Below are 15,293 nucleotides of genomic sequence, written 5' to 3'. Positions count from 1 at the left end.
GCCATGAAAGGAACTCCTTCCAATATTTTATAGCCAAAAACATAGTAGCTTTTTATGTAGTTAATTAAATTTATTTATTTTAGATCACTTGCTCTCAGATGTGATATTTCTGCTTAATTTTAAATCCATGCTCCATTCTGTTTTATTTATCCTCAGCCGTTTTTATCTTACAGGGCAAAACCCACCAGCCTGACCAGAGCTTTCAGCCATCCAATTCTTACTAGCTCAAGTCCTGATTTGCTCTTAAAAGGATATTTTATTTCACTTTGATTCTGCAAGGAAAGGTATTTCTTTAATCACCATCTTCCAAAGCTCTAAATTAGGCACAAATTATAATTAATTTACAAAGATTACTGACTAGAAATTGTTACATTTACTCAGTAGTTATTGAGACCTGTGCTGCTTTAAACAGGCTCAATTTAATGCCTCCCCATTACAAGTAAAACTGCCATTGCTAATTGAACTGAAGCAATTGATGCAGTCTAGTGGAAGAATGGCCTCAGGAGAAGTGTCATATTTCAAGGGGAAACATTGCTGATGGGATGGAAAAACAAAAGGCACAGGCAACTTGATTTTCTAGTTTGGAGTTTTATTAAATCAAACATTTGTGAGAGCTGGACGTAGGTTTTTGATGCCCTAACTGAGGGCACGTAAGAGGGCTGTATGTGAGATGGATTTGTAGATAGGATTTTCACTAATATATAGGAATTTCTCTACTTTAAGAAGGTTTTAGAGTAGCAGCCATGTTAGTCTGTATCCGCAAAAAGAAAAGGAGCACTTGTGGCACCTTAGTCTTCTTTTCTTTTTTCTAATTTAATTCTTCACTTTAAAAAGAAATGATACTGAACATCCTACCCTCAATGGGTCAAACTGAGTTTATACAAAAAAGATATTCTCCCAAACCCTGTTCTCCTCTCACTTGAGATGCCACTGAAAGCTGCTTGTGCAGATCTTCATAAGTTAATTTACCCTCAACTTTTTTGTATGGTTTGATCAACAGTAAAATAATAAACTTGATTTTTTGAAAAATGAAGGATTTAAAAGGGGTATTCTGTCAAAGTGGAAACTTTAAAAAAAAAATAAAAAATCAAGGACTGCAAATTTAAAAATGCTTCCATTTTTTTTTTTCTGCTCCTCTGTTGATGTTTATAACGGTATTTTCATCAAAGAAGAAACTGTGTATACACAAAGTGCTGTTAAATGCACAAAGTAAATAAACTGCAAAAACAGATTTCTTTTTTTTGCAAGCACTTTTAAGTTATAGGAACCTGCAAGATTACATTTAACTATAGCTGTTACAAAATTTTCAGGCAATTAGGATATTGTTTCCTCCTTGATAGTATTTTTGAATAAAGTTGATATTTAAATTATAATACAGTCTCAGATTCAATACCCTGTTGAAATGCAGTTCACATGTCTCACAGTTATTGTGTCAGGCTGGCAGTAGACTTGAGCAGATGTTCTTATCTTTTTACACTCTGCTCACAATTTGAGGGGTCTTTGCAACAGTACAGGATAGAGACATAATTTTAAATGAAAAGTTAGATTCTGGAGCTTAAGATAACATTTACTGAAAAATACTATTGCGCTGGACTGCTGCCACTGGAACACTGGAGGGGCACCTGTTGCTTTATTTTTAAATGAAGAAATAAATATCGGATCATACTCATTGGCGGAGGTCTTAATCTCACTGACATGAAGTCAAAGGCCCGGAACTCTGCTTCAATATATTTTAAAAATAAACAAAAAGCAGGACTAGTGACTGTTTAAAATGTAAGACCTTATGCAGTAAGGAAGAGGACTCTGAAAGAGCCTCTACTTGCAATCTGTATTAGGAGGACACACTACTGGTAAATCCACACAAAGTGTAAATGTTGAGCCTAAGTACAAATGCTATGTATGTCTGTTTAAAAAAATCCCTGTAGCCATATAACCAACCTTACCATGAATGTGAAGGAAGAAAAGAAAATTCAGGATCCATACAGACAACCATAATTGTTGGGTTGTGAAGGGGGGATTTTTATGAACTGGAACAGAGATTGAATCCTCCCCTGGGATATTGAGCAGTAGTAAAGATGCTTCAGAGCCTTCACATTGCAGGAATCACTGTGGCTAATGTACACCTCCTTTTAATTATAAGTTAGCTGTTTTGTTTATGCCAGACTAGTGCAGAAGCTCCTGCAGGCCACAGTTACCTTCTGTGCAGGGGGTGTAGACCTAACCACCTAGTGTCTAAATAAAGACTGCTGTTTTAAAGTACTGTAATTAGCTGGCTAGTATGTATCTGCGCTTTTGTTCCCTGTTGGGTGGAATCAGACGTGCACAGCTGTGTGCCTACCTCCCAACCGTGTTTGTCCTTTAGCTCAAGGAGTAGGGGGCCTGTGCTTTTGCAGCAGGAGAAATGAATTCTATCTCTCCTGGTGCCATAAAATTCTGAGTCGCCCTGATGTCCAGAGTAGCAACAATTGTGTGAAATTCTAGATGGATTTGTTTTAATATGCATGAAATAAAATGTCACAGGAACAAAATACTTCATTAGCTGAATTGGGGGAAAAAAAAGAAATACAGAAAAACACCTTTAAAATAGATTACACAAAGGAATATGGGTAGTCCAAAAGCAGCATTTTTACAGCAAATACTCAAATTAGCACTGGTAATTCATGCATTGATGATGATGATTGATTGGCTTTTTCTAGTGCCTTTCATGAGACGATCTTAACATGGTTTACAAACATAGTGTGATTAACGGTCCCAATAAGAAGAGGGTCCATCCTTTTCTGTGCATTCAACAATGTAACATTCTAAGTATAAATATTTAAACAGTAGGACCTCATCTGAGTAGTACACAGCTGTATAAAATCAGAAAGCAGTTGTAGATGGGTCAGGATTACAAGGACAGAATTACTAGATGAAGAAAAAAAGCCTCTCTTTAAATCTGATGCCTACAGTCTTTCAAAGGGACAGATGCTCAGATGCTAAAGTGATTTGTGTACCTAGATTATGCTGCTGCCATGAATTCACTCAATGTCTGAACTGGCAAGTATAGGAATAATGCTATAAGCAACACCCTGTGAACATATGCCAAAAATAAGTTTAATATTATATTTGAGATTTTAAATGGAAAGAAGTCCAGAGCAGAGGCTATCTTAATGACTTTTCTCTTGTGCCATATGCCTCCTAGATGAAATTCATCCTGGGTTGGCGGACTTGAAGTACTCCTGCACATGTGGGTATGGAAATTGAGTATGAATGGTGAGGATGGTGAAGGGGAGGGGGTTTTGGATCCATGTTTTCACTGATGTGTTAAATGACTGCTTCACCCAGTTCTTGATCCACAGAACCTAGTTGACAACTGTCCACATCAAGACTAGAAAGTCTCACTGGAGAAGCCAAAACTTGAATGTAACAGGGACAATGACCTACCTTCTCACCTCTATATATGATACTTTCAGTGGTACTACGGGTTTCCTCCAGGTGGGTAGAGTGTGTGTGAGAAAGGTTGTGCTGTCATTGCCTGTGTTGTGCATGTTTTGTAGCTAGAGGACTTCATGCTTGAGGGTTGTAAATCAGCACTTTTCACCACCTGGTGAAACAATACTAGTTAGGACAAGGTGAATATATAGTCTGAAGGATGAACACAAATACACAACCATCTGCTACCTGACACCATATTTCACTGACATGCTGTCATCCTTTTATTACCTCAGACAGAATTCAGTAATCCTTTAGTAGTAGCATGATAATCTGTACAAATGTTGGAAATGTGAAAAGACAGTATTTTGGGGGGTTAATCTCAAATGCATCTTCCTAGAAAACACTGTCAAGGTTCCTACTTCTCTTGTCTCGGATAACATAAGTGATAATGAGCTGGTCCTCTAGTGACTTTTAGTTAAAGCATTTTGAGATCTGTTAATCTTATTTTGAAGTTAAATTTGTTCATATGTAAGTATGGAAAAGGAGTCTAAAACTATATGTAAACTTTTGACAAATAATGGGGGGAGTCCTTCCTTCAAACTATTAACTACAGTTTTGGTAATTAATTATTGCATAAAGATCAAAGGAAGAAACCAAAGAAAGGAACAAAGCCAACAAAAGCTGATATACTTGTCACAAGTTATCTTTCAGCCACATGTGTATCTCAAGTCTAATCTCAGGCATCAGACCAGGAAATACATCTCACAGATGTTGACAAATTCCTAATGTCCTGTTAACTTTTCAGTTTAACATTGCCATCTATTCACTGCCCAAAAACTTCACTAAAGTAGAGTCAAGGTTGACTAGCACTGCTTCCTCCTCTTCTACAATATCAAGTTCACTGATACTTAAACCACTAAACTCCACTAAATATAGAGAGATGTATGCATCAGCCCTGCCCTTAACCTTAACTGTGTCCCATTGAGTGATGCCCCAACCTTCCCTGACTGATGTAACACCCTATGCTTACAGAGGCTATATAGTTCTGTGAGGTTGCAGCACATAGGTAGAGTAGGAAAAACTATCAGACTGTCCTCAGGAAAGCAGGAGTTGCATTTAGGGTGGTATGTATGAATGGCAGCTATGTACAGTATCTGTCCTGTCCTTGATCACTTCATCCACTCTGCACAAACCACAGCCAGCCGTTACCAACCCTAACAATTCCCCTCTGGAACATCACCTGCTTTCTAATCCCTGCATTAGTCAGTACAGAACATATAGTTGATGGAGAGGATGCAATTGTGGGGGATACACCCCATAAAATGACTGGTTTATTTAGTGCTTACAGTAGGGCGGCCCTGGCTGAAACATAGAAGCAATCAGTGGTGGCTCCTACCAGTGCCAGGAGTAGAGTTCAGGGTGCGGGGCAGTGCATTCTGCCATTTTGCATCGCCTGGCATCTGATGGAGAGGGGCACTAAGTGTTCTGGATGGGCAGCAGCCAAGCCTGGACATAAGGTGACCAGATAGCAAGTGTGAAAAATCGGGACGGGGGTGGGAGCCAACAGGCGCTTATGTAAGAAAAAGCTCCAAAAAGTGGGACTGTCCCAATAAAATCGGGACATCTGGTCACCCTACCTGGACAGCCTCAAATGTTTAGATGCTGAATCTTGGTAACTGCACCTGACGGCTGCAGCACATCAAGTAGGCCCCTCTTCTCCGGCAGGGGGAGCCTAAGCTCCGCCCCTTCGCTCTGCCCCTATCAGGTGGCGGGATCCGGCGCCTTCCCCTGAGGAGGCGGGGCTTGTCTCTGTTGCCTTCGCCCGGGTCACGTGCCGGGTTCCCCAGGCCGTGCCTGGGGGTCACGTGGCCGGCGGCGGGGGCTGTGCGAGCGCGATGTCTGCTGGGTAATCCGAATGCCCGGCTGCGGGAGGAGCTGGGCCGGAGTCACTGTTCTGAGGAGCCAGCCAGCGGGACCCGACCCTGCCGGGCCGCACCGGGACCCAGCCGCACGCCCAGCCCAGCCCGCAATGGAGCGGCGGGACCCCCGGGGAGCCGCCGCCGCCCGCGCCCCCCCCCCGCCTGTGACCCGCTCCCGGAGCTCCCCCGCCCCTCTGGGTCCTGCCTTCCCTCCCCCCGGGGCCCGAGCCCGCTCCTTGGGCCTGGTCTTTGTGCCCGGCTCCGGGCCCTGCCCTCCCCGCTCCCGTCCCCCGGGGCCTGACTCCCCTGGCTGTCGCTGACTCAGTGGCGGCTCCTCAGTCCCCTTTGGGCCTCCTCGTCTCCCGCCCGACGGGCCGGTGGCGGCAGCCGGGAAATGGTCCGGGCCTAGCGGAGCAGCGAACGGAGGTAAGGGGAGGGGGGCGGTGCGGGGCCGCTCCGGCTCGGTCTCGCTCCCTGGGGCTGGAGGTGGGGGCTCCCGGGTGTTTGTCTGGACAAGGCCCGTTCTCTGGCGGTGGGCTGTGTCCTCTTCCTCGGGAGGTACCCGGGCTTTGGCGGAGGGAGGGGGGACATTTGCCTCCCCTCCGGCCCCGAGCATGGGCTGGGTAAGAGTGCCCCGGAATTCCCTGAGGGGCCATGGCGTCTCGGGGGCGGGAAAGATCCAGTTCCCTGTATCTGTTCTCGCTTATTCTTTATCCTTTTCCCCGCCCCCGCCTTTTCCAACTACCTTCCCCCCCCCCCCCCCCGGGCTTGAAACTCTTTCTGCTGCCCCTTCAGTATTAGTAACCTCTCCCTCCTGGACCGTGCCTCGGCGCCTCCTCTTGGTCTCTTTGTAAACTTCCACCCACTCCTTGCCTTCCCCACTCTCCGTCCCCTGCAGCTCTGGATGGCTTCTTTCATGTCAGATGTGACCTGCTAAAAGAGGCATCAGCCTCTATCCCTAGATTAATACATGGAGATGAGCAACCCCCCCTCTCCCCCCCCCCCAACACTCACGGGTGGGTGGGTGGATGGATGTGTATCCATACACATAATCTCTACTGAGATGTGCTGGCATTCCCTCTTTTCGAGAAAATAAAACTTACATGGTTCTTGGTAAATGTGGTTATAGGTTGTTAGGTTTTTCTTGGTGGTGGTTTTGCTAATGAGGCCGCCTCCTCTTCCTCTCCTAGCTGTTAGATTTAATCCTCCAGTAATTGACGTCAGTGCTTTGTTCCTTGCACTTTGCTGTGTGTTTTAGGCACTGAGCAGTTCTAGGGATGGATCAGGCAGAGGAGTGGTGGGGAGGCCTAGTCTGTGGTTTCGTTCATGTTAAGCAGTTTTTGTGTGTGTGGTAATGGGTGGGGTAGGAGGAAGTCAGAGTTTCTGGCTTATTAGCTGAGCCACAATCAAATCTTCCTTCTGAACCAGTAGGTGATGTTTGTTGTTCAAAGCCACTTGGTGATAATTGAATTGCCCTTTGGCTAAACAGGGTACAACAACTTAAACAAGCCTTTAAGTCAGGGCAATATTCTTCCTTTTCTGTTAACAAAATGTTTTAATAACTATAACACAAATGGTTACATTTTCAGTTCTTATATTCATTCATTTATAGGAACGAAAAGATGACTAATTTAACATACAGTTTTGAGCCAATATACTAAATTTAAGGGTAATAAAGTAGCAGTGCTTTGTAGCCAGTCCAAAATAACTGAATACACTGTGTGTTCATAAGATCTATTGGTTAGTTAGGTGCTAGACGCAAGAAGTGTGGGACCTTTAAATTTCCTAGCCTCACCTCCTTTGTTAACTACTGTATCTTTCAGTCTCTTGGTTTATTATGAAAATATCTGACGGAAACATTCACATGATGATGTGCATTGTCTTGCTTCCATCATGTCAGTTAAACCTCCTGTTTACCTCAGTAGGAGCCGATCAGGCCCTTATATAGCATGTTAGTATTTGAAGTGAAATAGGATTGTCCAAATTTCCAGTTCTGTTTTTTAATTTATATTTTCTCCTCTAGTAGTTGAACTCCTCCCCACTATGGATGAGTTCTCCAGTTTTCTCCCTCTAATGTTTCTGAACAGTAATGGAGTGCCAGCCCAAAGGAGTTATTGTGAAATAGGGCGTAGTCAAGTGAATTGATGGAGTTAACTGCCTGATTTGTCACCTTATAGACTTTTCTCCAATGAGAAACATTTTTTTTTTTAAAGTCATGATGCTGGCATGGGTGCCATATATTGCACCCTGCTGGTGTCTAACAGTATACTATTATTTTTGTGGGTGGCCAACTTTCAGCATATTATTTTAACTGGGATCTGTGGAATGACTTGTATAATAATACTGCTTCATTTGACTTTCATTCTTGCTATTGCTGCATTTTATTACCCTATTAGGCTTTAAATATATCAACGCTTTTTAATATTAGGATTTCTTTTCTGGTCACTGTGCAACATGCCTGTAACATTTAACATAGAAGTGCAAATTCATTGTTACTGCTTATTTTGAATAGTTACGACCAGTCTTAAAAGGATAGACAATGTCCAATCTAGAATTAAAAGTAGCATTTCAGATGCTGTTAGTGTCCCTCAATCCTTTTGCCAGTTTAGTTTAGTCACTTTGTTCTATATCTTAAAAGGTTGCAACAGGGAATCTGATTGTAAAGGGGAAACAGTGTAACTGACTACAGAGTGCTGTTAGATGTACAAAATAAAGTGCAATTTTTTGAGTACTGTATTTTCCGTGAATTCTTTTCCGGTTACAGTGATCTTGGATCAATAGTTAATAGAACTTCAGACAATTTTTTTTTTAAAGGTACACTATTAGTATTTTATATTTGTCTGTAAATCAGCGTGTCTTGGCACAGTTGCTTTCAAGATCCAGATATTTCTGCTTCTAAATGTATATCCTCAGACTGTGGTAAATGACTTAAACAGCATTTTGTAAACTGTCTGACAAATATGGAACAGAAATTTTATTAAAAAAAAAAATCCACGGAACCAGAACAGTCATAAATCATAGTTGATGAAATAGCTGAATGATGAGGAAAATCTTGCTACATTTTGGAGCTACTTAAGTCATAATATTTGTTTTATTCAGATGTTTGTAAATAACAATGTTGCAATGGAAGTCTCTAAACTTCTTGAATGGTTAAACATTAGCACGTGTTGTATTACTTAGTTCCTTTTTTTTTTTCTCTGACTAGTGGCTGCTTGCCAGGGTGCTCTGGCTTTCTTCTAGAGCTGTAGTTGCTGTTTCTTGACTATATCAGAGGTGATCAGTGACATGTGGCCTGCAGCTTAGGGACTGAAGCAATGATTCCCAACACTTCTGTGTTAGTTTGGATGGCAGCTCCCCTGTCACCACATTGTCTTGTGCCATGGCTCCAGAACAGTTGCCACAATCTTCCCCCAACATCCCTTTCTGCCCTTTTCTTGCTTGTCATCTTTTTTTCTGTTTTGTTTCTTACATTAACTTTGGTTTGCTACTCTTCTCCTCCCCATTGTTTCAGCTCAACAGAAGGCTCCATGCTGCTCATGGTGGGTGCAGAAGTATCAACTGGTGACACCCATGATTGAACTTGAGTGTTGTGAGCAGACATGAAATTGAGGGTGACCATTAGGTAGCTGCCTGAGCTGGCCAGCAGATATATATGAGCTGTTCCTGCTGCTGCCTGTATTGAGACAAAACATGGAGGGAATGTGGGTGCCTTTCAAGAAGCCACCTGTGACAGCAGAAGGTGGTTTGCATCAGGGAGAGAAGGGTGGATCTTAAGTCATGTCGCTTTCCTGGCCATGCTGTTTTGCCAGCTCCCATCAGGACTAGTCGAATGTGCCAGATGGAGAAAAACTGGTTGAAGGATATGGGAAAAGTCTTCAGATTTGTTATTGTCCTACAGTAACAGCTCTCAGCCACCTAATTTCAGACTGTTATTTGTTGTTCATGTGGATTTGTTTCAGAAGTATAGTCCTATCTGGTGCAGGAATATGTGCTTGCAACTATCCTCAACACAAAAATATCTTTAGTATACTAGTCTTTTGTTTCGTTAGATGAAAATGCCACTTTTGTAGCTTATATCAGAAGGATACCAATTTGGATGCCGTCATGGCTATAAAGAATAAAATGTTCCTGAGTTGAAAAGCAGAAGCATTTGATATTGTAAGTATATTTGTGAAGACAAATTAACAATTTTATTGTCTTACAATGCCCTAAATTAAATTCTTCACTGATAGAAGTGTATAAAATACACTGATTTAATTGATAACTATATTAAAAAGAAGTTTTGGATCACAAAATCATGGAGCTAGAGATGGAAAGAAATTGTCTGGTCCATTCTCTGCCTACGCAGGATTGTTCCTATTATGCAGTTACCAAAGTCCTGTCCAGTTCCTCTTAAATAGGCTACACAATTCCACAGACTAATGATTCTCCCTGTTAGGAAGCTTCTCTCCCCTTCCCCCCGCAAAGTGCTGAAGTATTCAGCCTGAATTATTCCTTATTTTCATAATATTACTGCTATGTCCCTTGTACTATATGCTTCCTCACCTCCTTCAGAGCTTGTCTTTGAGCATGTTTCATGGGGCACACTCGCTGCTAGGGCACTGTTTCATGGTATGCTTTAATTGCTATATATTGTAATTGTAACCACTAACCTTTTTGGCAAAGGTTTCTTTATTTTATTTTGTCTTCATAAGCAATGTTTGTTTTTCAGAATGGCCTTTTGTAAAAAATGGGTATTTTTTCTCTCTCAGTATTATGGCATAATATTTGGCTGCTTTTTTAAAGCCAGTGAAAATAAGTGGTGGTGAATTTGGGATATCTTCCTTAATCTCTATTTTTAAGTAATATACCTTAGTTCTAGGCATTATAACATCTAGATCTTATCACTAGTCATGTGTGCACTTAATTCTGTATGGTATCTATTTAAGGTAGGACAAATAATTGTGTAACACTTTTGAAATGGATTGAATATACTTAAAAGCTACTACTCTTTAGAGGAAAAAAAAGTGTTTTCCTTAACTCTTCTTGATTTTGAGTTTTCAAGGTTTGACAGAAGTGACATCTAAATTTTCATGTTTGTCATACCTTCTGTAAAAGTCTCTGTTTTAGGGACTAGAATATGAAGTATAGTACTTGTCTCAAGTCTTGTTAGTTTGGAATTATTAGGCAAGTATATGTATTTTTTAAAGGAGGAATGTATCATATTGAATAACTTCAATACAAGTAACAAGGTCTTTTATTGATCTGGAAAGCTTTCATTAGGGGAAAATGGGGGGAGTCATTCACACACCTACACCCAATGTGAAATTGTACGGCGATGGAAATTTTTTACACAAACAGAATTTTGGTAGTTCATCCAAAGATCAGTATTCTGAAACTTGCTGCACAAGTTGTTAAACTCTTGTCTCTTCTTTCTCCCTTTGTCTTCCTCTCTTCCTTAAATCCTCTTGGTTTTCCTGCTTAGGTGGAGAGAGTACTTCAGAGATCAGGATTATGATAAATTAAAATATGACTAGGGAAGGAATATGTGGAAGAACTGGTAGACGTTAAGGGCCATGTGATTCAAAAGTACAAGCCAACGGTTAAATCTGGGTAGGATGATGAATTGCCTTACCCTTCTAGTCCAGGGGTTCTCAAACTTCATTTCACCCCAACCCCCTTCTGATAACAAAAATTACTACACAACCCCAGGAGCAGGGACTGAAGCCTGAGCTCGCCCACCTGAGCCCCACTGCCCTGGCGGGGGATCCAAAGCCGAAGCTCAAGGGCTTCAGCCTCAGGTGGGGGGCCTGTAACCTGGGCTGTAACCCTTGGGCTTTGGCCCCAGACTGTAGCAAGTATAATGCCAGCCCTGGCAACCCATTAAAACAGGGTCCTGACCCACTTTGAGGTCCCAACCCACAGTTTGAGAACCGCTGTTCTAGACAGATCTCATTGTTTTTACCACCAAGTACAGCACTTAGATACAATGGTAGTAGATACAGTGAAATGCCTATATATAAATAAAACCCTAAAACAACTCCCCTAATAGAAGCCAGTATAAATAATGTCTTGAGTGGTCGTCCTCCAACAGAAAACCTGGAAATAATATAGGCTGCTGTATATCAGGACGTACTTGTGTAAAATTTGTTTACCATTACATCGAGTGTGTTTTATCAACCATGTTAAGGGTTGCATAATTAAAATAAAAATTGTCAGGAAATACAAGAGTCCAAACATGGAAAGTTCAGCCCAAAAGGCTGTCATGTATTTTCTGAGGAAACTGAGCTTGTAAAAATGTGGGGGAGAGGGATTTCATGGAAATTGTTTTACATAATTACAGCAGATACTAGCATGCTCCAGCCTTAACGAAACAAATAGCATTTAATGTAATGCTAGTGGCTCTGATTGGTTGGCAAATTAAAAAAACAGTTGCCTGTGAATTGTTTTCTTCTTGTCAGTTTAAAGGGCCTTGCAATTTAGCATGTAGTGGAAAGCTAGTATGTTTATCCTGCCCTCAGTCTTTGTAACATAGGTTTGTTGGTATGAATTAAGGAAATGATCTGGTCACTGAGGTCATAGATTCTGTGACTTCTTTGGCTCGGGCTTCAGCCCCCCGCAGCAGGGCTTGGGCTTCAGTTGCGCCCTGACCAAACCCTGTTTTGTGTTCATTTTTACGATGACTGCTCCATGCATTTTGACTAATTTTACCATGACAAAATTGTATCCATAGTATGGATGTACCTGTAGAGCTGTCCTGATTAACCCCCCCTGGAGGCGCAGCTCCACGGGTGTAAACCAATTCCTCAAGTGGCATAGAATAAGCTATAGTGGCAAAAGGACATTTTTGCTGGTATAACTGTGTCTATACTAGGGCTTTTGCTGCAGAGCTTTGCTGGTTTGGAGTGGAGGAGGGGGCAAATCATCCTAACAAGATATGGCCATGTATGTAAAACTTACTTGTGTAGACCAGGCCTTAGTATCAACTTGTATATTCGAAAAATTAAACCGAGACATAAAGGTTCCCAACGTAGGTACAAGCTGCTACATCGCTGTTGGCCCTCTCTTTCCACTTGGTGTCTTAGTTCAGTGCTCACCATGGTTGCACAGGCTAAGTACTTCAGTAATTGCACTTATCAGTTCCTAGCTATTTTAATACTCTTAAAATGAAGGCTGTGTATACTACTTTGCCCAAACCTCTTGGGCCAAAAAAATTGACTTGGTCTTTATAGGTGTATCAGACAAGTGTGGAATTTGTATTTAGATCAAGTTTCTCTTATTTATTTTAGATATCTGTGAGAACAAGATTAAAGCATTTAACAACAAAGCTAGTAAACATATAAAGGTTTCAAAGCATAAGACTGTTTTGTAACATACACTTTAATTAGAAACTACAGAAAGGAAATGTCTGCTCTTGTCTTTGCCCTATCAAATCTGATTGGCACAACTAAACAGAAAATTGATAGCTTATTATATCATTTGTAGAACCCCTTTGATTCACTTCCTTATGACTCTTCTTTCTAGGGTTCCAAATGTTAAGTTGCGCCTCAGCCACATTGCTGGAATAACTTTGTAAACACTTATTAAAAATATTGATTTAACAGGGCAGAAAATAAGTGTAGATAGTGAGTAAAGAAAAAGGATAAAAAGGCAGTTCCTAGATCAGTGAATTCTTAGCCTATAATATCAATACCAGGTATATTTAATTAGGAAAAAATACCAGTAACGCTTCACTTATACACACCCCTACTCAGTACTCTACTGGAAATACATTTTACCAGTGGAGAGTTTTAATAATCACTTAGTCCTAAGTGTAAATCAGCTTTTCATTAGCAAGCTGCTCAGAAAGGATTTTTCTTTTTTCCCTTTCTTGCAATATTTTTCTTAATTTAAAAAAAAAATTGTGTTCTCTTTTGGCTTAATGACACAAGGTCTTTTACTCAATCAGCATTTATCAATAGCCATTTTTACAGGGTTTTTCTCACTTACCTATTTGCCCAAACAACTTTATTTTGTGTGTTTAGGGGCAAATCATGCTCTTAATGCCGTACGTGCCTGCAGATGAGATGAGTGCAGTGGAATAAGTGTTTGTTTTGTGTGTAGGGGTGTGTGGGATAGGAGGAGAATGTGTGCCTGGAATGGATTTTGGAACACAGTACCTATAGTTCTAGGCTATCATAGCTTTGTGTGTACAGTAGCTATTAATGGGACTCCAGTCCTGATCAGGAGCCTCCGAGTGATGCCACAATACACAAGATAAAATTACTGTAGGATAATGTATGGAAGCTGGGTGGTGCCATGAACTATTCCTTAGACCAGGGGTCGGCAACCTGCGGCACACAAGCTGATTTTTAGTGGCACTTTGCTGCCAGCCAGGGTCCCGGCCGCTGGCCCTGCTCATCCCGCTACTGGCCTGGATGGATAGAACGCCGGGCTGGCAGCGGGCTGAGCGGGGCTGGCAGAGGCTCAGTGCACTGCCCATATGGGGTTCTGTCTACTGCCCAGGCTGTCAGTCTGAGGTTCTGCCAGCCGGGGTCCCGGCCCCACTCAGCCCGCTGCTGGCCCTGGGTTCCGTCTATCCAGGCTGGCAGCAGGATGAGCGGGGCCAGCAGCTGGGACCCCAGACCAGCAGCGCAGGCGGTATGCTGAGCCACTCAGCCCGCTGCCGGTCCGGGGTTCCGTCAGGGGGCCCCTGTAAATGTAAAATTTATTACTGGCACACGAAACATTAAATTAATGAAGACTTGGCACACCACTTCTCAAAAGTTGCTGACCCCTGATTTAGGCTGTTGTAAACACCTTGGGGCCTGGACCATCTTTTTGGTCTGTTTACATGATACCTAGCAGAATGCAGTCTTCCTGGCCCATGAATTGGGATCTTAGGTGCTATGGTAATACAAATAATAATTGACTTAGGACTTAATAAAAGCTGATAGGAGTTTGGTGCCTAACTCTATTAGGCTCCTCTGAAAATTCTAGTCTAAATATTCACCTCTAGAAGGTAAAGGTAACATGAACATTATTTCACCTCACTTTAGCCAGCTCTCTAGTGGGATGTTATCCACTGAGAAAATCTACCACTTACCTGACTTTCCAAACACCATTTTCACTATGCTATTAAACACAAACTTTATAGTTATGGAATGGTCAGCTGTTGAATATTTATGCAGTACAAAACCAATATTTCAATAAAACTCCACAAACCTTACCAAAAATCTAATTTAACCAAAAACAAGAACTTGCCATTCACTTGTATTTCATCTCCTCATACCTGCATACTACATGAGTTTCAGAATTGTAATTCTTACTCCTGGGGGAATTCCACACCAAAAAAAGGAAAAATTCTGTGCACAATATTTCAAAATACTGCATATTTTATTTGTAAAAATAACACTGTATAATCATGCCAGTTTCAATTATTTGGTAATTTATTTCAAATTATGTCTGTAACTATACAGACAACAAAAAAAGATTCCCCCAGGAGTAGAGAGTTGAAGTAAGCCCTAGTGCAACCCAGTTCCTGTTTCTCTGCCCCTTCCTGGCCCAGACATCTGCACCCTCCCCTTCCAGAGCCCAGCTGGTCCCCTCCCTGGCCCAGACACCTGCAACCCCCCCCAACAGAGCCCAGCTATGGGGTGCACCCCCAGCCCAGACACTCGCAACTATTCCTGCCCCCGAGCCCAGGGATCTAGAGCAGCAGTTCTCAAACTTTAGCAACCCGAAGCCCCCCATTTTGATTTAAAATTTTTCATGGATTCCCAAGCCCCCTGCTCAGCTTTAGGCCCTGTCCCCACTCCATCCCTTCCTCCAAGGCCCCATCCCTGCCCCTCCTCTTCCCCGCCTCTTCCCTCCCTCGAGCGCGCCCCATCCCCACTCCTCCCTTTCCCTCCCAGCACCTCCTTCATGCCAGGGAACCGAGGATACTCCAGGGCGTCCGCCAGCCCCTCTGATCAACTCCTCCCTTCCTCAGCTCTGCATTTT

At 42.2% G+C, this 15,293-nt stretch overlaps 1 protein-coding gene across 7 annotated transcripts in view; it reads left to right on the top strand.

The window, feature by feature from the left end:
* The first annotated feature begins 5,283 nt into the window (after nucleotides 1–5,283).
* Nucleotides 5,284–15,293, top strand: part of AFF4 (ALF transcription elongation factor 4) — a 74,284-nt gene continuing 64,274 nt past the window's right edge. For 6 of the 7 annotated variants that reach the window (XM_073355683.1, XM_073355680.1, XM_073355679.1 and 3 more), the window contains exon 1: nucleotides 5,285–5,759. The gene's annotated coding sequence lies outside the window, so the exon portion shown is untranslated. Of the gene's footprint in view, nucleotides 5,760–15,293 lie in introns of all 7 variants that reach the window. The other variant, XM_073355682.1, reaches the window with a different exon arrangement.

The sequence above is a fragment of the Lepidochelys kempii genome, chromosome 8, assembly GCF_965140265.1.
Source record: "Lepidochelys kempii isolate rLepKem1 chromosome 8, rLepKem1.hap2, whole genome shotgun sequence".
NCBI classification, from domain to species: Eukaryota; Metazoa; Chordata; order Testudines; family Cheloniidae; genus Lepidochelys; species Lepidochelys kempii.
The sequence above is the reverse complement of the archived record's forward strand: the minus strand, read 5'-3'. Positions and strand labels throughout refer to the sequence as shown.